The 25,020-nt window shown below is 44.7% G+C and overlaps 1 long non-coding RNA gene across 2 annotated transcripts in view; it reads right to left on the bottom strand.

The window, feature by feature from the left end:
• Positions 1-25,020, bottom strand: part of LOC114811242 — a 162,816-nt gene that overhangs the window by 124,537 nt on the left and 13,259 nt on the right. The gene's annotated exons all lie outside the window — the stretch shown is intronic.

The following is a 25,020-nucleotide window of genomic DNA, read 5'->3' as shown; positions in this document are numbered from 1 at the left end:
TTTACACTGCTTCTAAAATTGTCAGCACACACATATGCACCGTGTCGCTCACGCCCCATTACTACCTGCCAGGATCCACTGTGCTGTTTGTTCCACTCAGACTTTCTTGAAGTCTAAAGAGGACTGTTCCTAAACCTTCTTTAGAATATGCCAGGTTAAACAGCCCTAGATCAATCAATGGTACTTACTGAGCTCCTACGATGGGCAGCACTGAGCTCATTGGAATTCAGAGAAATGATTCCTGCCCTCACAGAGCTTACATTATTGATTACCAACATTTTCTAATAACCACTACCTCCCATTCCTCAAGTAAATATATCAGTCAGTGGCCTTTGAGCCCTTACTGTGTGCAAAGCACTGTATTTAGCACATGGGAAAGTACAATTCCACAGAACTAGTAGAGACTCTCCTGGCCTACTAGGAGCTTACGGTCTAGAGGATAACCAGATAACAAAAGTTTTCCTTTAATCCCGAATTAATATGTACTTTTGTAGCTGAGTTCTTCCCAAGAGTTCAAGGCATTAATGATAATGTCCTCAATTCTCCTTTCGGGATCTGGAGAGGAGAAAACGCAGAGGCCTGATTTTCTGTCTTTTTTAGATGGAAAGTCCAACCTATGAGGAAATACTTATGAATTAATAACAACACTCTAGGCCCAACTGGGCAGTGGGTGAAGATTAAATGATCAACATTTGGGGGTGCAGGGATAATACTCTCTGCTTTGTGACCACAAGGATTACAATGAGAGGGCCAAATGCATTCCTTAATGCCACCCAGAGGGTCTTAAACATGAAATGACTTTCTCAGAAATGAGTCATTGACATGGACTTTATTAGCTGTAAGCTCCTTGAGGGCATTTTCATGTTTACCAACTCTGTTGTATTGTACTCTAAGGGCTTATTAGTACAGTGCTTTTTCACACAACAAATTCTCAATAAAACCTTTGATTAGTAATGACAGCACTGACTGAATACACACTGAATAGAATGCTCTGTACAAAGTACCAAAACCAATAAATGATGTGTGACTTGGCCACTTGTAGGACCTAGCCCATTAATCAATGGTATTTATTGAGTACCTACTGGGTGCAGAGCTCTGGGCTAAGTGCTCGCTTGAGAAAGTACAATATAACAAACTTGCCAGGCATGATCCCTGCCCACAGTGACCTTTCATTCTCGCTTTAATGGGATGACTGTGGGCATCATCATCCACAGGATTGTCTGTGTAGAAGTGCATTGTATCTTGTATCTCCTCCAGTGCTTAGCACAGAAATAAACACTTAATAAACACTCCCACCCTTGAGGAGTTTACAATCAAATGATCTCTGATGTTGGCCTATCATCACCCAACAATCTCTAGGTCTGTAAATTATTTGGCTAGTGATAATGGCACTTAAGTCAAGTATACTATTATCCACAAGAGTAATATTTAGATTAGGAAAAAATGCTCTCCTCCAAGGGAGTCCACCCCACGCCAAATACTTTTAAAGTATTTCTTCAAGATCTCCATTCTTGAATTCCACTCAAGAGTAAAGTTTATATATTAGCTTGAAAAGTTGGGCATAGAGTATGGGAGTTAAATTTAACATGGAGAGGATATTTTCAAAGAAGGTTAAGGTTTAATTAAGTATTATTTGATCCTCTACTTTGGGCTCAATTCGAGGAAGTTCAGTGATTTACTTTCCTGCTGTGCTTTATCCTCTTGCTTATAGAGCATCTCTATATGAGTCTGTTGAGATTAAAAGATGGAAATTCAGGTTTAGAGTCGATGGTTTAACCCTAAAAATCAGTAACTTGAAGTTATTATGGAACCAGCGTGGAGATAAAAGGGAAATGATGGAAAGTTCCACTGCTCTTTAAATCCAAAAAAATCTGTCTCCCACTCAGACTCTAAACTCCTTATGGGCAGGGAACATATCTACTAAATCTGCTGTAATCTCCCAAGCAATTAATACAACACTCTGCACATAGTAAGAACTCAATAAATACCACTGATTGACTAAACTGACAAACAGGACTGCAAATCAGTACATTTTGGAAGCTATGAATATCCTTCCTTTCATCTACCTATCATTGGAGGGAGGACCACCTTCAGAACCCTGGGGAATCCGTCTTGGTTCCTACCTAAGGATTTTTCTCCTGGGGTAGTGGAAGATCTGAAGACTGTCCCACCCACAAGATCCATCTTTTACTTAGCTTGATATTATCAAGATTTGCTGATTTTGTGGGTCTTCTTGCTCGCAATCCAGTATTACCATTTTCTTGGTTGTTTGCTCCCACTTAGATGGTGAATCCCATTTGAAAGAGGGTCCTTTCTGATCTATTTTGTATTACCGTGGGAAACAGCGTGTCCTAGTGGCAAGAACACAGGCTTGGGAGTTGGAGGACGTGGGTTCTAATCCCTGCTCTGTCTCTTGTCTGCTATGTGATCTTGGGCAAGTCACTTAAATTCTCTGCACTACAGTTACCTCATCTGTCAGATGGGGATTAAGACTATGATTAAGACATTTGGGACAGGGATTGGGTCCAACATGATTACTTTGTATCTACCCCAGCATTTAGAAAAGTGCTTGGCACATAGTAAATGTTTAACAAATACCTTTGTTATTACTGATAACAACAACAACAACAACAGTATTTGTTAAGTACTTACTATGTGCCAAGCTCTGGACTAAGCACTGGGATAAAGATAAGGTGACCAGATAAGGCACAATCTCTGCCCCACATGGGCCTCACAGTCTTAGTAGGAGGGAGAACTTCTGTATTGAATCTCCATTTTACAGATGAGGAAACCCAGTTCCGCTACTGCTCTGCTGGGTAAACCTTGGACAAGCCACTTAACCTCTCTGTACCTATGTTTCCTCTTCTGCAAAATGAGAATAAGATACCTGTTCTTCCTCCTCCTTGAAGCCCCAAGTGAACAGGAATTGTGTCCCATCTGATTATCATGTATTTACCCCAATGATAAGCCTGGTACTTGGCACAAAGTACAGTGCTTAAAAACCATAATAAAGTACGTAATTAATATCATTACTAAGCAGGTACACCCCTGACAAGAATGAAGTACGTATTGGCATAAAAGAGTCTATATGAAGCAGATGGTAAACTCCTTAAGAGCAGGGATCATTTCTTCTAATAATAATAATTGTGGTATTCTAATGCTACTCTATTCTCCATAACACATAATGCAAGTCTCTGCACCCTGTAAGTACTCAGTAAACATGATAGAATGTAAGTCTCCAGGCTCCCGATCTCCCTTTCTTTCCATTAGAACAATCTTCTTCCCACCTTGAAGACAGGAATCAGGCCTTCTATACTCCCTTTTCAGCACTTAGTAGAGTGTTCTGCCTTTAGAAGGCACTCAGAGGGCCTAGGACCTGTGTCCAAGGTGACAGGAGATTGAACAAATCTATCCCCTCTTACCCCACCTGGAAATAGAAAATGGGATCCAGGGATCTGGACAAAATGGGTTCTCCAGAACAGGGTCATCGCTTACTCTTGAGGAAATGTGTAGCTTTCTTTTATTCCTAATATTTGCCTAGGCTTCCACAGTGTATCTTTGTGTATCTTCTAGATTGTGACCCTGTTGCTGGGTAGGGATTCTCTATCTGTTGCCAAATCGCACTTTCCAAGTGCTTAGTACAGTGCTCTGTACATAGTAAGCGCTCAATAAATATGATTGAATGAATGCATATCTATATTTTCATGGGTACAAAGATTTAGTTACGTAGCTAGCTATTTAAACACTCGCTGATATGAATATACGGTATGGATATTTATTTTGGTGACTCCATGAGCAACTATTTTAATATTTCACTTGATCTTTGATAGCAATGTTACCATGGAAACCTTGAGTCTGTCTAGTCATTAGCACCTTTGTCTCCCACAGGAATTTGAGTGTAATAATATTCTCCCAGCAAGAATTAAATTAGCAATTATTCACCTGACAATATCAAAGAGCAGATGCACCGCATGTATGATTTGATAAGTTCATATCAGCCTTCCCCAAAAATGCAGATCATGGGAAACGAGGCAGCGCAAAGTTGGGGGACCCTCAATTTTGAGTTGGGAAATGAAGACTTTGTCCTTCTGAACCAAATGAGGGTTGGGGCTCCCCCTTATTCCCTTTCAGACCCGAGGTTTATCTTGACACCCGAAGCAGGGTACACAGGACCTGGCAGATCAGCCAATTCCAGATAAGATCCAGTTTATCTGTTTCAGTCAGACCCAGCGAAACAGCTGTGATCGTGAAGTTAGTGATTGGGGTATTTGTTAAGTGCTTACTCTGCACCAAACGCTGTGTCAAGCACTGTGGTAGATATAAAATAATCAGGTTGGACATAATCCCTGTCCCACAGTGGATTCACAGCCTCTAAACCATAAGCCTGTTGTGGGAAGGGCCTGTGTTTACAATCTCTGCTGCACTGAACTCTCCCAAGCACTTAATACAGTGCTCTTCACTGAGTTAGCACTCAAATACCATTAAGAGGGAGAAAAGACACTGACTCCCCAATCAATAAATACAATTGATAAATCTGTGCTTTTGTTATTAGACGGTAAGCTCTTTAAAGGCAGCCACTAGTAATGGTCTTTCTTGATATCCCTGCCCCTCGACAGACTCTGTGCATAATCTGATCCCTAAATAAATATTGCTGGTTGACCAGCTGAACATTTGAACACAAATTGTTTTACCCTTGAGTCTCGGGGGTCGATCAGCCAACAAGCATTTATTGAGTTTGCTGGGGTACATGAGGCTACACAGAGACTGGGATTCACATTCACACCTCCTACTCCTTAAGCCTCTTATGCTCTATTAAAAGAAACGAGGCAGTCAAAAATATAACTGCTGTATAAATGGAAAAACCTTGCCATAAATACCATACAAGCCTCCTACTCTTTTAAGATGGTGATTGAGGTGTGCGGGGGGGGGGGGGGGGGGGGGGAATTGTTCTGTTCATTAACACCCAATCAGCCTCTACTTCGACACTGATGGAATCACAAAGCAGAACAATTTTTGTCAATCTTATTTAATGAGCACTTACTGTACACAGAGCACTTTACTAAGCACCTGGGAGAGTAAAACACAATATAACAGATGCATTCCCTGCCCATAGTGAGGTTACAGTCTAAAGGGACTGTCCATTCCCTGTGCTTAAAAGAGGTTTACTGTTAACAAATATTTCTGATCAGGGCCATAGTGCTTTTCAAAAGTGTTTTTGCCACTTAAGTCTTAGTGTCCAGACCATTCCGGCCATTTTGTCCCTTCTTACAGAACTCCCTTTAAAAAAAAAAAAAGACTTACCACTGGCCAAAAACAAAAAGAAAGTCTCAGTTCTGCTTCAGAATTTACACCTCTTCCTGTCTCGAAGGTTTCCAAGTTCTAATTGATATTTAACAAGTATATTTTAGAGATGGATAAGGGATTAGCCAATAAATGACTGTGACTTTGGAGGGAACACCGTTCTCCAGAATACGAAAAGGTTATATTCATTCAATAGTATTTATTGAGCGCTTACTATGTGCAGAGCACTGTACTAAGCGCTTGGGATGAACAAGTCGGCAACAGATAGAGACAGTCCCTGCCGTTTGACGGGCTTACGGTCTAATCGGGGGAGACGGACAAACGAGAACAATGGCACTAAACAGAGTCAAGGGGAAGAACATCTCGTAAAAACAATGGCGACTAAATAGAATCAAGGCGATGTACAATTCATTAACAAAATAAATAGGGTAACGAAAATATATACAGTTGAGCGGATGAGTACAGTGCTGTGGGGATGGGAAGGGAGAGGTGGAGGAGCAGAGGGAAAAGGGGAAAATGAGGGTTTAGCTGCGGAGAGGTAAAGGGGGGATGGCAGAGGGAGTAGAGGGAGAAGAGGAGCTCAGTCTGGGAATGCCTCTTGGAGGAGGTTATATCACTTCCCACACAGAAACCTTTCCTTGAGCTAATAAATTCTCAATATTTCATAGGATATCCAAGTTGTATTAAATTACCCCTAGGTTTTTGCTCTTTAGACCAGAACCTGGGTTCTAATCCTGGTTCTGCCAGGTATCCACCGTGTGACCTTGAGCAAATCACAGTTTCTCTGGGTCTCAGTTTCCTCATCTGCAAAATGGGGAATTGGTACCTCTTCTCTCTCTCACTCAGAATGTGAGCCCCTTGTGGGACTTGTTCATCCATCAGCTTCCTGAATCTGCCCCAGTGCGTAGTCAATCGTATTCATCGAGAGCTTACTGTATGCACAGCATTGTACTAAGCGCTTGGGCGTGTACCCTATAACATTATAACAGACACATTCCCTGCCCACAATGAGCTAATGCTTGGCAGAGAGTAAGCACTTAAATACCACCATTATTGATTTTTTAAAAAGTTTTGAAGGTAATACACATGCCAATAAACAGTGGTTAGGGCAGGTTCACACATCCACATCCACATGCACATACTTTCCTCTCAAAAAAGCCTGTTGCTAGGTAGAATGAGGCTGAGCAGCTATATTTAGCCTCCACCTGCCCATAAACATGATCATTCCTTCGTTTTGGGCATCCAACCAATCACGTTGCAGAGGCTCCCAGGACCTTGCCCAGCTTACATTGGAATTGGTTTCCCTGGAGTGCCATTTTGAGAACCCCAACTTACCTTCTTCCTCGGAACTAAGCGGTCACTTTCACAATATGACGATCTAGCTGTGTTCCTATTACAAAAACCTAAGCAGCACGGGTCTCACTCCACAGTAGGGATTGAGCAAAAAATACTGAACTCAAGGTCTGGGAAAGCACACCAGAAGCAAAACCCACAGGTCCTCACCACGAGGAATGTGCGACTTAATGACTGCAAGAGCCCTTCCTCGTGCTAAGCAATCCTGCCTTCTAGGAAGTCCTCCTTTGTCTCCAACTTTGATCCTTCATGCTGCAGTGAAAGGTAGGAAATTTGCCATCAGTCCCCATTTCACTCCTAATAATGATAATGGTGGTATTTGTTAAGCACTTACTATGTGCCAGACGAGGTACTAAGCGCTGATACAAGTAAATCAGGTTGGGCACAGTCCCTGTCCCTCAAGGGGCTCAGTCTTAATCCCCATTTGAAAGATGAGGTAACAGGCACAGGGAAATGAATGACTTGCCCAAGGTCGCACAGCAGACAGGAGGTGGAGGCGGGAATAGAACCTTTGACCTTCTGCCTCTCGGGCCCTTGGCTCTATCCATTAGGGCACGCTGCTTCTCTCCAAGACGGAGCAAGATGGACACATACCTGCCAGGCCGGAGGGTAAAGGAGAAAAGGAGAGGACGGCCGGGGGAAGGCCCTTCCGTGAATTTCCCTGACTCCTTCTGGCTGGTCTGGGCCCCGGTGTGGGTGGAGTGAGTGTCCACCTGATGGGCTGTAGCCTCCTCAGCAGGGAAATGAGCCAACAGTCAAAGGCACTATTAAATCCCGAATTACCCCTTCACTCCGGCCAACCCGCCAGATTAGCTTCCAAGTGAAGGACTCTCCAGGCACCCACCTACCTCTCCCTCTTCCGGAATCCCAGAGCTCCCTCTGAAGCTGGGGAACTATCAGTGATGGACCTCTGTCCGGGGCTTCAGGGCAAGCAGCGCAGCTCAGGCAGCCGAGCACAAGAGAAAACTTTCCACCCCACTAGCACCAGAGACAAACAGAAGGCTCACATTCTCCCCTCTGTCAATCCTGGATCTTCGATGGGCCACCACATAGTCTTGTGGGAGTCTTTCCTCTGAAAGGTTATCACTGATTCCCATCACCCTCGACTGACCTGATACCCCTCTCACTACCCAGTCGGTGAGGTAGTGACAGCTTTCTCTCAAATGGCCAGATGCATTCTTTGCTTTATAGAGACAATGTTTCCCCTATGGAGCCAAAAAAAAAAAATCCTAATAATGTTTAACATGAAAGACTGCAGCAATAATCGGTGGAGAGTTTTTGATTTATACTGGAAAGACAAAAGTTCTTGGACTGGGGAGTGGAAAGTCACAATTAAAATCAGCGGGAGGAGGGTGGGGGGGCTCACTTGCAATTGAGTCCAGACCATAATGAGTAGGCAAGGCAGCCTGGAATAAAGGAAAGCATCTTTAAAAATGCTGATCATGGAACGCCTGCTATTTCTTTGGGGTCTATATATTATGCCAATGTATATATTTGTCCCTAATTTATGGTTCGTAATTACTTTACTTATTCTAACGGTGCCTTGCTAAAAATACGGCAGAACTGGCTGGCACGTGTTTCATGCAGACTGTTTTTCTGAAGGCTCTGCAGTGCTCAGGGATAAACAACGAGGGAGGAGAAAGATGCCCCGGGAGTTTTTGTGGGTGATTCTGGGTATGAACATCTGGCAGTGGGATCGTTTGGATTAGAAGAAATTAGTTGTCGTCTCACACTCCCAGAAACTGAGAGAGAAGTCCTTCATATTCACAAACATCAGTTCTGCATTCTGCCACGGGGCAAACATAATAATAATAATAGTTATTATTATAACTGTGGTATTTGTTAAGCGTTACTATGTACCAGGCACCACACTAAGCGCTGGGGCAGATATAAGCAAATCAGGTTGGACACAGTCCCCGTCCCATGTGGGTCTCTCAGTCTTCATCCCCATTTTACAGATGAGGTAACTGAGGCACAGAGAAGTGAAGTCGCTTGCCCAAGGTCACCCAGCAGACAAGTGGTGGAGTCTGGATTAGAAGCCGGGTCCTTCTGACTCCCAGGCCCAAGCGCTATCCACTAGGCTATGCTGCTTCACCCACGTGTCATTATCCAGTTCCCTGGGACACATCTGGAAGTTGGGTGTTTTCATAAACACGTCTTTTAGGTCATTCTGATCCACCGCCACCGATAAACCGAGCCGGCTGGACTCTCTCACCGACCGATTGGGTAAACTGCTGTCTGGAGACCCAGATTCTCATTCTGGCCATGCCACTGGCTGGCTGTGTGACTTTGAGCAAGTCACTTGACCTCTATGGGCCTCGGTTTCCTCATCAGTATCATGGGGATAAGGTACTTTTTTCCCCTACAAAAGCTTCACTTGATCTCTGTGGGCCTCAGTTTCCTCATCAGTACCATGGGGATAAGGTACTCTTTCCCCTACAAAAGCATTTGACACCATCAGCGGGTGCTTAATAAACTTGACCATCCTGAAAAGTTCATTGTTGTGTTGTACTCTTCCGAGCACTTAGTACAGTGCTCTGCACATAATAAGCACTCAATGAATGCTACTGATTAAGATCTGAGACTATTTTGTGATGACATGGTGCTCACTCCCCAACATCAACAGAGTAGAGCAGGTATTCTTGGTGGATCTGTATGTCTCCCATGTTAGAATGTAAACTCCCTTGTGGGCAGGTAATGCGTCACTTTGTTATTCATAAATCCCAAATGTCTACTACCCTGCACCATACCAAGTGGCCACTCAAATGCTACCTCCACCAATTGAGCATTTACTCCGTGCAGAGCACTGTATTAAACACTTGGGAGAGTGCAATAGAATTAGTAGCCAGTCCTTGCCCTCAAAGGGAATTTATAATTTAGTAGAGTACTTCTGCCTCTGTTTTCCAGAGTGGTAAGTCACACTAAATAAACTCAATTTATTCGACACAGCCACGTAGGACGGTGCAAAAAGAGTATTGGATCCAGATGATAGAACACATTGCCACTCCTCTGGGAAACTCTTCCGACTTTAAATAATCACGTTAATGATTATTATATTATATTACTATAACTGCATTAGATAAGCACTTGTCTGTGGCGTATTGCTCTCTACTCTTCAGGCAGAATACAGATCCCAGGCTTTGCATCATATAATAGTTTCTATAGCCAGGGTACACTCCGACGAACTTTAGGCATGACGTTAGATACATCAGATAAAGGAATTCAGAGAAGAAAAGCAGCCTCCTTGCTCCTGCTTGCAATTCTGCTCCCTCCCCTCCCCTCTGTCGTATCCGACTCCCACAGCGTTGGGGCAGTTCACAGCCCAGAGGTCTCCGATAAATCGTTCAAGTTCCACGGTCAGTCGTCGTCGATCAGGCGGCAGCGTCAGAGCTCAGATACATTGTCGACACACCCGTAAAGACATTCAGAGCTGGGCTAGCCTGCAGGATTCTGGGGGAGATCCTGGTGGGTGGGTGACACGAGGCTGACCGACATTGTGTCAGCTGCCCCCGAGTTGCTGGACGCTTGCTGATTTGGAGATCCGAGCAAGCTCTGAGACGCTCAGGGCCCAAGAGGGTGGTTCAGCAGATCCTAGTCGGGGAGCTTTCCCGCCTCGGGCCCGTCTTCACTCTCTGCTCTCCTACTGGGACTCCTGGATGGGAATTTAGGATCCACTATGCCCTCGGGTGGACATGTAATGATGATAATCGTGGTATTGGGTAAGTGCTTATTATATGTCAAGTACTGTTTTAAGCACTGGGATAGATGCAGGATAATATAATAGTGTTATAGGCAGGGATTGTGTCTGTTTATTGTTATAGTATACTCTTCCAAGCTCTTAATATAGTGCTTTGCGTATAATAATAATGATAATGTTGATATTTGTTAAGCGCTTACTAGGTGCAGAGCACTGTTTTAAGAGCTGGGATAAGAGCTGTTTTAAGAGCAGGGTCATCAGGTTGTCCCACGTGAGGCTCACAGTCTTCACCCCCATTTTTGCAGATGAGGTAACTGAGGCACAGAGAAGTGAAGTGACATGCCCACAGTCACACAGCTGAGAAGTGGCAGAGTCAGGATTCGAACCCATGACCTCCGACTCCCAAGGAGGTGCTCTTTCCACTGAGCCACGCCGTATAGAAGCTCTCAATAAATACAACCGACTGACCCTCACTGAATCAGGTCCCACATGGGGCTGACAGGGTAAATAGGAGGGACAACAGGGATTGAAACCCCATTTGGTAGCTGAGGGACCTGAGGCACAGAGAAGTTAAGTGACTTGCCCAGAGTCACACAGCAAGACAAGTGGCAGAGCCAGGATTAGAGCCCGGGTTCTTCCGACTGACAGGACTGCGCTCTTTCCACTAGGCAACGCTGCTTCCCCTGCTTGTGGCTAAAGACGAAACAAGTCAGGGGTCCAGGGGGTCAAGAGAGAAAAACAGGGGTGGAAATGGAGAGGAAGGGGGAGGTGGTGAGAGAGAGAAGTGGGATGTAGAAAGAGAATTGGGATGAAGAGAGAGAGAGAGAAGCGGGATGTGGCGGGGAAGGGAGGAAAGGGGGAGATGGCACAGAAATGTAGGAGGTGGACACCAAATTGATAGTCTAGACCCTGTTTTCTTTTCACCCTCAATTTTTTATGCTCCTGAATGTTTTGGGAGTTATGTTTCTTTTATAAAGTGAGCTGCGTAAAGTGTTTTTCCTTTTTTTTTTTTTTACGCCTCCGAATAGTTTTGCCACCATCGGTTGGAGTTGTAAACTGACATAAACCAACCGCCCATTTCTCAAAGCTGCAAAGGCCGCTCGCTCGGCGACATCTAGTGCTCCACGTCTCCATCTGCTGGCCCCCAAAAACCAAGGCTGCCAAGGTCGTCGGATGGTCAATTAATAATAAAAATAATAATAATAGTTTGTTAAGCGCTTACTAGGTGCAAAGCACTGTTCTAAGCGCTGTGGGGATACAAGGTGATCAGGTTGTCCCACGTGGGGCTCACAATTTGAATCCCCATTATAGATGAAGTATCTGAGGCACAGAGAAGTGAAGTGACTTGCCCAGAGTCACACAGCTGAGCTGGGATTAGAACCCGTGACCTCTGACTCCCAAGCCCGGGTTCCTTCCACTGAGCCACGCTGCTTCTCCTAATTAAGAGGAGCCCACATCTTCCGAGCTAATAAATGGCATAGCTGTGGACCGCTTCAGCCTCCTTCATAACAAACCCTACTCACACGTAGGAAGAATGATTTACAGCCTCCCTGGTGATCTTACTGCCATCCTGTGTGCAGTCCTCTTGCCTCAGTTCCACCCGTCAGTCCCTTTAACAACAAGGCCAGCCTTATGCAAAATGTAGCTCTCTCTGTTCAGGTATCTCTTTTGGGGACGCGCAGTCATTTATCATTTTCAAAAACCCGGGAGGCAGCACAAGTCGCTTGGCCTGCAGATATTTAGAGTCATTATTCTCCTTGCAAACATCGCCGGCACCGTGTTAGACGGCAAAGCCTACTGATAACTCTCTCGGTGGTTGGAAAATTGCTGGCGGTGGTTGCTGTTCTTTCAGATACTTACAGCGATAAAAATGATCCCAGGGAAAAGAGAACACATGTGATCATTTAACTAGGGACCCGGTCTACTGTGCTAAAAAAGAACACTGTCTGCCCATCTAGGCTCTAAAACATTTACGGGTGGGGTGATCGTATGCTCCGCCACTGGACTGTAAGCCCCTTGAGGACGGACATCATGTCTACTGATTGGTAAGGTATTTCAAGCGGGTGCCGCTGGCCCAGGGGAGGGACAAGGCATTTAAACCATAAGATTCACAGTGAAATCAGCTGGGCTAATGTGCATCTAAATTGTATGATTGGCTCTTAGCACTCCAGCTGTTCAAAGGTTTCATTTTTGTCACCCACCCCTGCCTTGAGACATTACTATGAATGAAGTGGGCTCTCAATGAATGAACGTGACTAACAGATTTAAAAAAACAAGTTGAAGCATTAGGTAACTCAGCAAAGTTCTGTGTGCGGTGTGGTGCTCTATGCTTCAAGGGTTGTGAAGGACCAGGGAAGATGCTGCAGGCAGAAATGAAAATAACCAAATGAGGACTGTTATCTGCATTTTGACACCTGACAGCTATCTACTCTGTCAACTAGCTTGTGCCATTCCTGGAGTGGAGAATCCCAGGTCAGTAAATGTCTGGGGAACCAGTGAGCGAAGGACTTGAGATAAAACATCTATTTATTTGGACTTGAAATGAACCTAATTACACCCATCCAGTGATTTCTGCTCCAGGGGTTTAGCAGGAAAACAAGAGGGAGAGGAGGCTTGATTTTTAAGAGGTTTGAGCATTCCATTCCACCCACCCCTTTCCTTTCCTTTCACCACCAGGGCCCCAAAGGGAAAGGCCAGAAGTAGAGGGGAGTGCAAGCTCAGAGGAAGCAAGTGAGCAACTCTAGACCTCTGAAGGGAAAGGAACTGATGAAGTAATTTAAAGAGGGTTAGGAAAAACTCACACCTCTGAGATTGACCCATTTGCCTGAATCCGATTTTCCCAATTGTGATTTTTGGTAACCGAGATCAAGGTTCATTAAGAAGCAGCATGGCCTGGTGGATAGAGCATGGGCCTGGAAGTCAGAAGGCCATGGTTTCTAATCCTAGCTCTGTGAGCCTCACGTGGGACAACCTGATTACCCTGTATCTACCCCAGCACTTAGAACAGTGCTCGGCACATAGTAAGCACTTAAATACCAACATTATTATTGTCTGCTGCGTGACCTGGAGCAAGTCACTTCACTTCTCTATGTCTCAGTTACTTCATCTGAAAAAGGGGGATTCATACCTATTCTCCCTCCTACTTAAACTATGAGCCCCAGGTGGGACATGGGTAGTGCCCGACCTGATTATCTAGTTTCTTCCCCAATACTTAGTACAGTGCATGGCATAGAATAAGCACTTAAATATCATTTCATAAAAAGAAGAAAAAAAAGAATGGATCTAATCCAATCTCAACTGTCCAGTCTCTAATTAGGCTCTGGGCAGGAAATGTGCATGTTTATTGTTATATTGTATTTTCCAAGTGCTTAGTACAGTGCTTTGCACCCGGTAAGCACTCAATAAATATGACTTAACAGATGAATGATTTGGGAATCCCCGAACCTCTCTTTGCAGAGCCTTTGCTGCACTGTCTTCAAACCATCATTTATTGCAAGGAAATTGATCTATACATGCCTGATTCAATGCAACTCTGCATTTCTCATCCTCCCTCCTAAAGTCTCCATCTCCGCTGATAACACCACCATCCTTCCTGTTCTCGTAATCTTGCGCCCATCTTCAATTCCTCACTGTCATTCAGGGCTTACATTCAATCAACCTGCAAATTCCTGCCAGTTCTTTCTCCGCAACATTTTCTGTAGCCACTCCGGAAAGATGCCGCCTTATCTCTAGAGAAGAAGTGTGGCCTAGGAGAAAGAATGTGGCCTCAGAGGCGGAGGACCTGAGTTCCAATTCTAACTCTACCACTTGTAAGATCCCAAGACACTTCATTACTCTGTTAAATTTCTGTTCTCTCTCCTGAGTATGAGACCCACTTGGGAGTCTGTGTCCTACCTGATTATCTTGTAGCTACCACAGTGCTTAGTACAGTGCCTGACACAGCAACAGGTGCCACAACCATATCAGGGTTAGACTCCAGAATCGGCCTCCACGCTAATCCGCCCAGCTCAGCTCCCTTCAGCTTATGCCACTGCCCAAATTACCTCTTGGAGACATCACTAACCATACTTTTGTCCATGCATCAAAAACCTTCATTGGCTACCCACCTCCCTCCATATCAAGCAAAAATTCTTCACAGTTGACTTCAAAGCATTCCCATTTTACACATTAGCTTTTTTCCTCTTGCTCCTCCCCAGTTTTCACCTTTCACTCCTCCCAACTCACCTTCTTACTGAACATTATGTCCACCCCTCCCTTCACTGCCCCCTCATGTTGTTCTCCAAGTCTAAATCTTCCTTTCCCCTCAAATTCACCAAGCTACAGCTCTCTCAGTAGTACAATTTTCCTTTAAAAAAAACCCACCTCCTTCAGGAAGCCTTCCCTGATTGAAAAACCACATCCAGTTGTCTCTTCTCAACAACTACCCTCAGCACATCTGTATATTTAATGATTTATTCAGCTATTTCAGCCTGACATCTGTATTACCACTTATAGTAACCTTTTTCTTCTATCACTTATAAATACTGTTTAACTCCTTTAGATTGTATGGCCCTCTGAGGGCAGGGATGCATACTTCAATTCTATTCTCACCCCCAGAGGAGCAGCATGGCCTGGCAGAAAGAAAACAGTCCCAGAAGTCAGTGGACCTGGGATCTAATCTCAGATCCACCACTTGTTGGCTTTGTGACCTTGGGCATTTAACTTCTCTGTGCCTAAATTACATCATTCTGTAAAATGGGGATTAAGACTGTGAACCCCACATGGGACAGGGACTATATCCAGTGCGATTATTTTCTGTCTATCCAGAGCCTAGTACAGTGCCTGGCACAGAGTAAGCATTTAAATACCATAAAAAAGGCTTAGTACCATGCTCTGCACTCAGCAGATATTCAATAAGTATCCTGGATCAAACACTCTTTGGAAAGAAGGATCCGGTATTCAAGTAGTCTGATAATCCTGATTGAGGCTTCTATTTTTTTCCGCTTTAACGCTCAGAACCCAGCGGGATTTCTTAAGCTTCATAATCTTGGCACCTTTCACCGATTGCAGAATAGCAATCTCCCACTCCTGAACCTCTGAGATTTTTGTTTTCCCTCCAGGTAACTGGCTGGATATTTAAGCAAAGATTTTTTTCTCCAAATCTACTGCAATCGTCGCTGCAGCACCTTTGGTGTTTATGGCTTACTTTTTCTATCTTGCGGTCCTTTGTTTTGAAGATGGCCACTCACGATGAGACCTTATTGATGTGTGAGAGCATAACATGAAAAATAGTGTGGGAATCACATTCCTCTCTGCATCGTTTACAGGCAGTAGTCATATTGGCATTGACAGAGGATAAATCCTCATTGCTTAATCAGTGGTATTTATTGAGCACTTACTGTATGCAGAGCGCTATACTAAGCGCGTGGGGGAGTAGTTACAATAGAGTGGATAGACACAATCCTGGCTCCCAAGGAAATTATAGATTATTCCTCTGTCCCGTGACATCTCATTCTTCCTGAAGCCTTGGCCAGAGGAGAGTAGCCCCTCTCCCACTTGCTGCCCTCTGGACTGGTCTTTCTTTTGCACGGTTCTCACACAGTTCGCTGCTCTGTTGCATCGTACAAGGAAGCCTTTCAAAGTGATTTTTCATCCCTCGAGGATTGCACATACCCCCTGTTCAGTTCTCCACACACAGTGACTTTGGGGTCCTGCTGAAGTCCATCGATGCCATGGAGATTGGGACAAGTAAATTTTATTTTCCTTTGAGCCTCGCTTCTTTTCCTGCCTTAATATTCCTAAACCCCTTCTCACGACCCTGCTGCTTGGAAAGAGTGAGGGAAGGAGATAGGAAGCAGCGTGGCTTAGTGGAAAGAGCACAGGCTTGGGAGTCAGAGGTCATGAGTTCGAATCCCAGCTCTGCCACTTGTCAGCTGTGTGACTGTGGGCAAGTCACTTAACCTCTCTGTGCCTCAGGTATCTAATCTAGAGAAGTAGCGTGGCTCACTGGAAAGAGCACGGGCTTTCGAGTCAGCAGTCATGGGTTCGAACCCCAGCTCCGCCACTTGTCAGCTGTGTGACTTTGGGCAAGTCACAACTTCTCGGTGCCTCAGTTCCCTCGTCTGTAAAATGGGGATTAAGACTGTGAGCCCCACGTGGGACAACCTGATTCCCCTGTGTCTACCCCAGTGCTTAGAACAGTGCTCGGCACATAGTAAGCGCTTAAATACCAACATTATTATTATTATTAATCTGTAAAATGGGGATTAACTGTGAGCCTCAAGTGGGACAACCTGATTACCCTGTATCTACCCCAGCACTTAGAACAGTGCTCTGCACATAGTAAGCGCTTAAATACCAAAATTATTATTATTATAGGAGGAGGTCCTCTAATGGCTTGGGCAGGGTGCTCACCCCCAAAACCTAGGGGTTGTTCAGCAATGGCTCTGGGATCACCTACTGGTCACCCTGGAGCTGCAACTGTAGCCCACAAGGTGGAGTTCACACTTCCACTAATCATCCTTACCTGGCAGAGTTGGAAGAAATGGGGAGGAAGGGGCGGAGAGCAGTGTTCAGAGACGTGGGGTCTCGGACTACCCCAGGGATGATCTGGTTTTTCACACTGAAACCTTATGCTTATGCCCCGTACTAAAAAGCATTCTCCCAACAAGTTGTTCCAGCTGTAGGAAGACCCCAGAGCCCCACCTCTGCCTGGTCGCCCTCCCTACTCGAGAGCGCTGTGGGCATTCCTCCAGGCTGGGGAAACAAATAAGATCACTTCTGCTTCTGCTGGGCTCGAAGCTTTGCCAGCCAAGCTGGAAGCAGAAGCAGATTTCTGCTGGCCAATCTAGTTACGCCATATCCGTGCCAGGTGGAATGTCTCCCGTAGATTACGAGCAGGTAAGGGAGAGAGCCTGGCTCAATTTGAGAAGCAGCCTGGCCTAGTGGACAGAGCTTGGGCCTGGGAGTCAGAAGGAACTGGGTTCTGATCCCAGCTCCTCCACTTATCTGCTGAGAGATCTTGGGCACTTCTTTGTGCCTCAATTACCTCCTTTCTAAAATGGAGATTAAGACTGTGAGCCCGGGACTGTGTCCAACCTGATTTGCTCGTATCTACTCCGGCACTTAGCACAGTACCTGGCAAGTAGTAAATGCTTAACAAATACCATAAAAGAAAAATCCCTAAAGCACGGGGCTCTGCTTGTTAGTATGGGAGTTGCCATCTTCCTACTGAACCCAGGAATGGAATTTTCTTAAAAATGCAGGGGGAGGGGGAGAAGACTGAGGCCCCTCCTTCTGCGTTCCCTCCTTCTCCCATGATGGTTCAGGAACCACAGGGAAAAGATTCTCTGGGTCAGCAGAAGGATGTACAGGTACCCACTATGCACATCTACATACATAAAGCAAAAACCCCGTGCCTGGATGCAGCCAGAGAGCATGTTAGAGCAGCAATTCCCATGTCTCAAGGGTGACGGTCTCCTCAACTGTGGGAGCTGGACTTCCAGTCTTCCTCACCCTGCCTCTCTGACAAGACCTAAGTAGCCAATCAGTCCTGAAAAGACTCAAAATGACAGCTTTGTGGCTTATTGACACTTTAGAGCCAGTGTCCTTTCAGTTCCAGTCCCAATAAAATCCCTTCTCCTTTCACCCTCTGTACTCACAAAGGGGGCATCTGTCATTCAATTAATCAGTGGTATTTATTGAGCCTTTATTATGCATAGAGCACTCTACTAAGCATTTAGGAGAATACAAAACTGTGGAGTTGGGAGACATGATCCCTGTCCTCAAAAATCTTCCAATCTAGTAGAACTTGGCTTTACCATTACCTACAGCAAAGTATCATGTAATGAGATGGTCATAAAAAGGTCGTGATTTCTGCACGAGTCCAAGCATACCCTTTGCAACCTATCCTTTAGAGGATGTAGATTCTCCCCCCCAACTTTGGGAAAACTCTCTGGGAGCTACACTCTGCACGTACAGTCGCACCCAGTGCCCAAGAGCCCGGATGGGGAAGGGGATGGCATCTCCCCTCCCCTCTCCCTTTATCAATCCATCTCATCCATGCCAGGAAGCTCCTGGGAAGGGCCCCTACCACGACCTTCTGTCAGGCAGAGACCTAAGCTAAATAAGTGGTAATCGGCAAGAGCAAGCAATTCTTCTTAAACGTGCCTGTGAAGTTTTAAAGATCTGCTTACAGTATTTGACAAAAAAAATAAAAATAAAACTAAGCTCAAGCATTCAGGCAGGTGAATCAGAGGTAGAGGAGATTGTACCGTAAATCTTTAATCCTAAAATGAAGACACTGCAGCCGCCCCGTTCCCTTCTGGTGTCACAGAATTATCTGGGTTGATTTGTTCTAAATAATCCCTCCAACACGCTATCCTTAGCTAGGGGGTGGGGGCATAGGTGTATTAAGCTCACATCCGGATGCCCTGTTAAAATTAGATCCAGTCATGTGGGCGATGGGATCCTGTGAATGAAATTGTGCTGCAGGCTATCAGTCAGGTGGGGTTGGGTGGGTTTGGGAGGTGGGGGAGGAGAGACAGAGATTGTTTTGCTGGGTAATTGAACAGACTTAGACCCAGAGGCAGAAGGAAATGTCATACTGCAGTGCAGTAAAACCTAAAAAGCCATTCGAATGCATCTGTGACAGACGAGAAAGACAGTCTTAAACTCAGGCTCTCGCTCTGCAAAGTCAGGAGCGTGCAATTGAGAGACTGGGGCAGATTTTACATTCTCTTTAGTGGTTAAATGCCCTTTGACTTACACAAGTGATCTTTCATAATTTTCTCCATGGTTTCTAGGGAAGGAAATAGAGGTCTTCATTTGCCAGTGCTCCCCATGAAGGCATGAGAAAGTCTCCTGCCTATAATCACTCTTCCTGCAATGACCTTGACAAACCCTTGACCATTTATTTTGAGAACATCCTGTCCAACTGCTCTTGTGCTTCCAGTTCACTTCACTGGGGTTTGGGAATCAGAGCTATTCAATAGCTTCCTTATCTATAAACTTTGGCCCTGGAGGTCTTGAGAAGCAATATGGCTTAGTAGACAGAGCACAGGCTTGAAAATCAGGGGTCCTGGGTTTGTTAAGCACTTAATTTGTGCCATGCATTGTACTAAGCACTGGGGTGGCTACAAGCTAATCAGGTTGGACACAGTCCCTGTCCTTCGTGGGGCTCACAGTCTCAATTTCCATTTTACAGATGAGGTAACTGAGGCCAAGAAAAGTGAAGTGACTTGCCCACGGTCACACAGCAGTCTAATCTTGACTTCCACTTGCCTGCTGTGACCTAAAGTCACATCACTCCTCCGTGCCTCAATCAAGAGTAAGCACTCAATAAACATTATTGATGCCTTGTGGAGAACAGAGAAACCACTGAGGAATGCCAGGAGAGTGGGCAAATGGGCACTCTGCCATCTGCATGGCCAGTTCCATCAGTCTCTTCCTGCTGGTCTCAGCTATGTTCACCATGACAAGGGAGAAACTGGGCATCTCACAGCAGAAGCAGAGTCATTCTCTGCGGCCAGTTCAAAGTCAGGGCAAGGGGAACGGCTCCGGAGAGAGGCAGGTGTAAGTACAAACTTCTTCATAATCACTCATTCACTGGCATTTACTGAGTGCTTACTATGTACAGAACACTGTATTAAGCACCTGAGAAAGTCAAGGAGGGTTGGTAGACAGGTGCCATTCCCATTCTAGAGGGCCTAGATATGGCATAGATGAGTTACTACTAATAATAGCAGTAATGATGGTGGTATTTGTCACTTCATGCCAAGTGGAGAATAAATACAACATAGAGTACCTGGCCCACTTAGAGCTACCAGTTAAGTAGGAGGAAGAACAGGTTACTCAGACTCAAATGGAAGAACTAAGTTTTAAGTTCCTCCCTGCTCCTTGAAGGCAGGGATGAGTCTTCTGTTCTCCTCTCCCAAGTGGTTAGTACAATGCTCTACCACGGGAGAGGCTATTAATTGCCCCTCCACCCTCCAATCTCTCAATCTTGTCCAGTGAAGAAAGCCCCTGCTCACCTTTTCTAAAAGTTTAAAACCCAATGGGGTGTTTAATGCTGCCAAGCACAAACCAAAGCAGCTGCCTCATAGAAATACTATGTGGGCACTGCAGGTTATATGACATGTTAAGTGGAGGCACGCCCATGGTCTTCAAGACCCCAAAGGGTTTTGCTTTTTATTCTAGAGCAATGAACGGATTTACCACAGCAACAGTGTGAGATCAACTTCCCTGGGGAGATAAGCCCATGGTTATTCTACCAAGCGCAGGGAGAGAGCCGGAGCAGGCTTCTCTCCGGAGTGAGATTTCCTTTGTAGAAATGGGGAGATACAGAACCCCAAGGACTGGGTTGGTTGCTCATGAGTAGCCCATTGCTTTTGTATGAACTAAGCTAACCAGGCCTAAAAAGCTCACACCTTTTAACCACAAACCTGTAGCATCTTGGAGCCAAAAATCCTTTTCCCTCCCCTCCCCAATCAGCCAGTACAACCTGTGTTTTGCCTGCAGAAATGGGAGAGGGGGAAAAAAAATACAGTGACATGAAGAATGTCACTGCAGAGATATTCCAAATCCCTAGCAATTCAGCATTGGAGGAAATAGACACCTCCTCCTCCCCGCCCCCCCCTTCCCCGCGTGCACACACAGGCTACGCATATTTAGCTCTAATTGTAGAATTTCTTATATAGCTAGCCATCTGCAGTGTAATGCTCAAACCAGAATCTTCAAATAATCAGCAAGGTCTCCTCAAAATATAACTAATGCCACTCTAGAGATATAACTTTCACTTGGCTGCAGTTTTCCCATCTCTCTTCCCAACACATATAGCCTAGAGAACTGAATAATTTGTGAGATTGCTGTCTTCAAGAACACAAATCTCTGATTTACAGGAGAAATGACTACACTTTTTTTTTCCTCTCTCTCTCTCTCTCTCTCTCACACACACACACACACACACACACACACACATTCCCTGGGTTCAAGAATGATGAGGCTCCCAGTATTAGTGTGCCAATATGGTTATATACTCCTTTATGCACCTGCCAACACTGTTACATGTTACCTACAGTGCTTTGCTGTGTTTCATTTCTCTCACTTGGGGCCTTGACCTTCTGGGAACTTCTGCTCACCTCATTTCCAATGTGCTAAACCTTCTGCTATCTTCCAACAGTCTGCTGTTCTCTGCCACACTGCCTGAGGTTCTCACATCTTTTAAAAGTGTTTCTTCTGTCCATAATAATAATAATGTTGGTATTTGTTAAGCGCTTACTATGTGCCGAGCACCGTTCTAAGCGCTGGGGTAGACACAGGGGAATCAGGTTGTCCCACGTGGGGCTCACAGTCTTCATCCCCATTTTACAAATGAGGTAACTGAGGCACCGAGAAGTTAAGTGACTTGCCCACAGTCACACAGCTGACAAGTGGCAGAGCTGGGATTCGAACTCATGACCTCTGACTCCAAAGCCCGTGCTCTTTCCACTGAGCCACGCTGCTTCTCACACACTGTTTGCAGTTACCTCACTCGGCTCACCGGCTGTTTAGTTATCCCGCTGTCATCAACTGGGCAAGTACTGCCTCAGTGTTGGTCACCTGATGGCATTCCAGGACCCCACAGTCTAGGAATCCCGTCTTGCTATTTAGAATAGGTGGTGTTGGTTGAATAGCCATTAATAGCCCATATCCCACAGTGCTACCGAGAACAGTGTTGTTGGACACGAGAACTCAATGTAACCTCCTGGGAGGGCAGGGATCCTGTCTTTTCCCACCACTCTCCCAAGGACCCAGGATGGGGTTTTGCACCCAGCAGATCCTCAATAAATGTTGTTGATGGATAACAATCAATCCCCCCTACGAAGACAGATCAACTCCAGGACACATTTATGGACTGCCGGGGGTATTGGGGGTTAGGGTCACTGATGAAGCAGTGCTCATCATATCACCATTTGATATCAAATAATCTTTTGTGCACGTGGTATATCAAGCGAGGGGCAGCACTTTTACTTCCCAACTTCAGGGCTAATTGTCCTAGATATTGGGGACGGGTATTCTGAGCTAATCCCTGGCACTCCTTGGCTATAGAAGAGGGGCAGGGAGAAGGTAGAAGAATATTGTTCATCTCAGTTTATCTTCCCGGCTGTGCCACTGCCCCACCCATAACAGCTGAATGGTCCTTCATGCCACCCACCCTGCATCTCAGCTTTGTCTTTTCAGCTGGCAAGGTGAAATCCCCCCAAATCAGGACTGTCCCACTCAATGCAGGATCACTGGCTAGCACATCTCAAGTCCATCACTTCCCATCAATGGGCTGAAACACTGGAAAAAGAGTCCATAATAATCATAATGGTATCTGTTAACCAATTACCGGCCAAACACTAAGAATCAGCATGGTTTAGAGAAGAAACATATCCTAGTGGAAAGGGCATGTGCCTGGGACCTGGGTTCTAATCTCGGTTTTTCAACTTGTCTGCTGATCTTGGGCAAGTCTTTTAATTTCTCTGTGACTCAGTTACTTCATCTGTAAAATAAGGATTAAGACATGGAGTCCATTTGGGATGGGGACTGAGTCCAACCTATTTTGTATCTACTGCAGTGTTGAGTACAGCGCCTTCCAAATAGTAAGTGCTTAAATCCATTTTTAAAAAAAGTACTGGAGTAGATAGGAGATCAGCAGCCCAAATGGGGCTCACAATTTAAGTGGGAGGGATAACAGGTATTTAAATTCCCATTTTACATGTGAGAAAACTAAGGCAGAGAGTTGACTTGCCCAAGATTGCAGCAGACAAGTGGATGACCAGGGTTTAGAACCCAGGTCTCAGACCTCCCAATTCCATGTTCTTCACATTAAGCAAAATAGCTTCTCTATCAATATCAAAAGCAATAGAAATGGTCTAATTCCTTTGTGTGCATTCTCTCCCAGTTCTCAGTACAGTGCTCTGCATGCAGTAAGAGCTTCATACTATTATTAAATAACATATTATTAAAATATTAAAGATCATATTTATTGAGCACTTGCTATAAGCAGGGTATTGTCCTAAGCGCTTGAGTAAGTACAACACAGTATAACAGGCACAATTCCCTGTTCACAACTAGCTTATGATCTAGGTGGGGGTAATAATTATAGTACTTGTTCAGGGATGATTTGCCCAAGTTAATGAAAGATCATTTATGACAGTGAAAAGGCATCTTTCATTACCTCCCAAAGGCCTTAGACCAGCATGTGTGAATTATGTGATTTGATGAAAGGTTCAGCTAATCTTTATGAAAAATATCACTCAGAACACAAACATTAAAGCCCTTTTCTTTTTAGTGATATTGAAGTTAAAATATGAACATTAGCCTCAACCTAGAAGCTGAGAATCCTGCCACACGGATTTTTCCATTCCAAACGTTCAAAGAGAGAGTCAACGAATAGTTGAGTGGAAAGAGATGAGGCAGATATGGAGGCATGAAACAATCAGGTGATTCTTAAGACAGCAACCAACTCCAGCATTCCACAGTCCACCCTAAAATACCATGTATAGAAAAGATAAAAATAAAGTTGCAACTCAATACGCAATCCCACTTCCATTAATCTCTCTTACAAATCCAAAATTCCAAGGTTAAGTTGTTTGGAGAGCTTGGATTTTAATAAGTCACTGGAAACAACACTCAAAACATTTGTGGCACTCTAAAAAAAGGTACTGAAGACAAAACAAACCGGAGTGATATACACATATTACAAACTGACAGTGTATGCTTGAAGCCTCGATCCCTGGTTTAATTTGACGCTGATGATGCACAAAGCCAATGAGCAGATCAGAAAATGCTCTGTGGGCTGTCGGAAACTAAGATGCTGATATCTAATGAAGCATTTCCCTAATGTTAATTACATTTATGGCTTGAACACACTGCAATTGCTCAAAAATATTTAATTGAATGGTCCCCTATTCTGTTGATGGCATTATTATGAAAACCCTTTCTGCACATCTGTTAGAGGAGAGAGCTTATCACTTAAAAAAAACACTAATGGGAAATTTGGAAATCTTGATTCTCCCATATTTTGAAAGGAATGTGAATTCATAACTGAAGGATGTGTGGAATAACGCTGATATTTGTTAAGCACTTACTAGATACAAAGCACTGTATTAAGTGCTGAGCTAGGAACAAGAAAATGAGACTCAGTTGTAATCAATTAGCACATAGGGATGATGTAAGTGTCCCATGCAGTGCCATTCTGCTAAAATTACACTTCCTCCAAAACATGGAGGCGAAAAAAAAAGGAGGAAAAAAAAGTATCTTTTCTCATTCCTCACAGGATTTTCTGTGAATCCTCCACATTTATTAGATTAGTGTAACCAATCCAAAATGATCCTACTTACCAATAAGTGACACTGGATACCTGCACCCTGGTATCAGAGGGGAGCATTCAGGATTTACATGCCAGTTTTACCTCTTGGTTCAGCCAGAAAGGGCTGAAATTTCCTAGCCCAAAGCCCAGCACTAACCCCCCACTCCCTAGGGCTGCAGGGTAGCTTAAATATCCCAGCCCACAGGACTCTTCCAGGTCCTGCCTATCCCTAGCTGGGAGCCCTTCCAAAGTCAGAGGGAAGTTCCTCAGCCTCTCAATCCCAAAGCATCTGGGAATACTGGTTAAAGAATTGAGCCATTTTGCATCGATCCAAGCTAACATGGCATATGTGAAA

Source organism: Ornithorhynchus anatinus, chromosome 4 (assembly GCF_004115215.2).
Source record: "Ornithorhynchus anatinus isolate Pmale09 chromosome 4, mOrnAna1.pri.v4, whole genome shotgun sequence".
NCBI classification, from domain to species: Eukaryota; Metazoa; Chordata; class Mammalia; order Monotremata; family Ornithorhynchidae; genus Ornithorhynchus; species Ornithorhynchus anatinus.
This window is presented reverse-complemented; position numbering and strand designations above follow the sequence as displayed.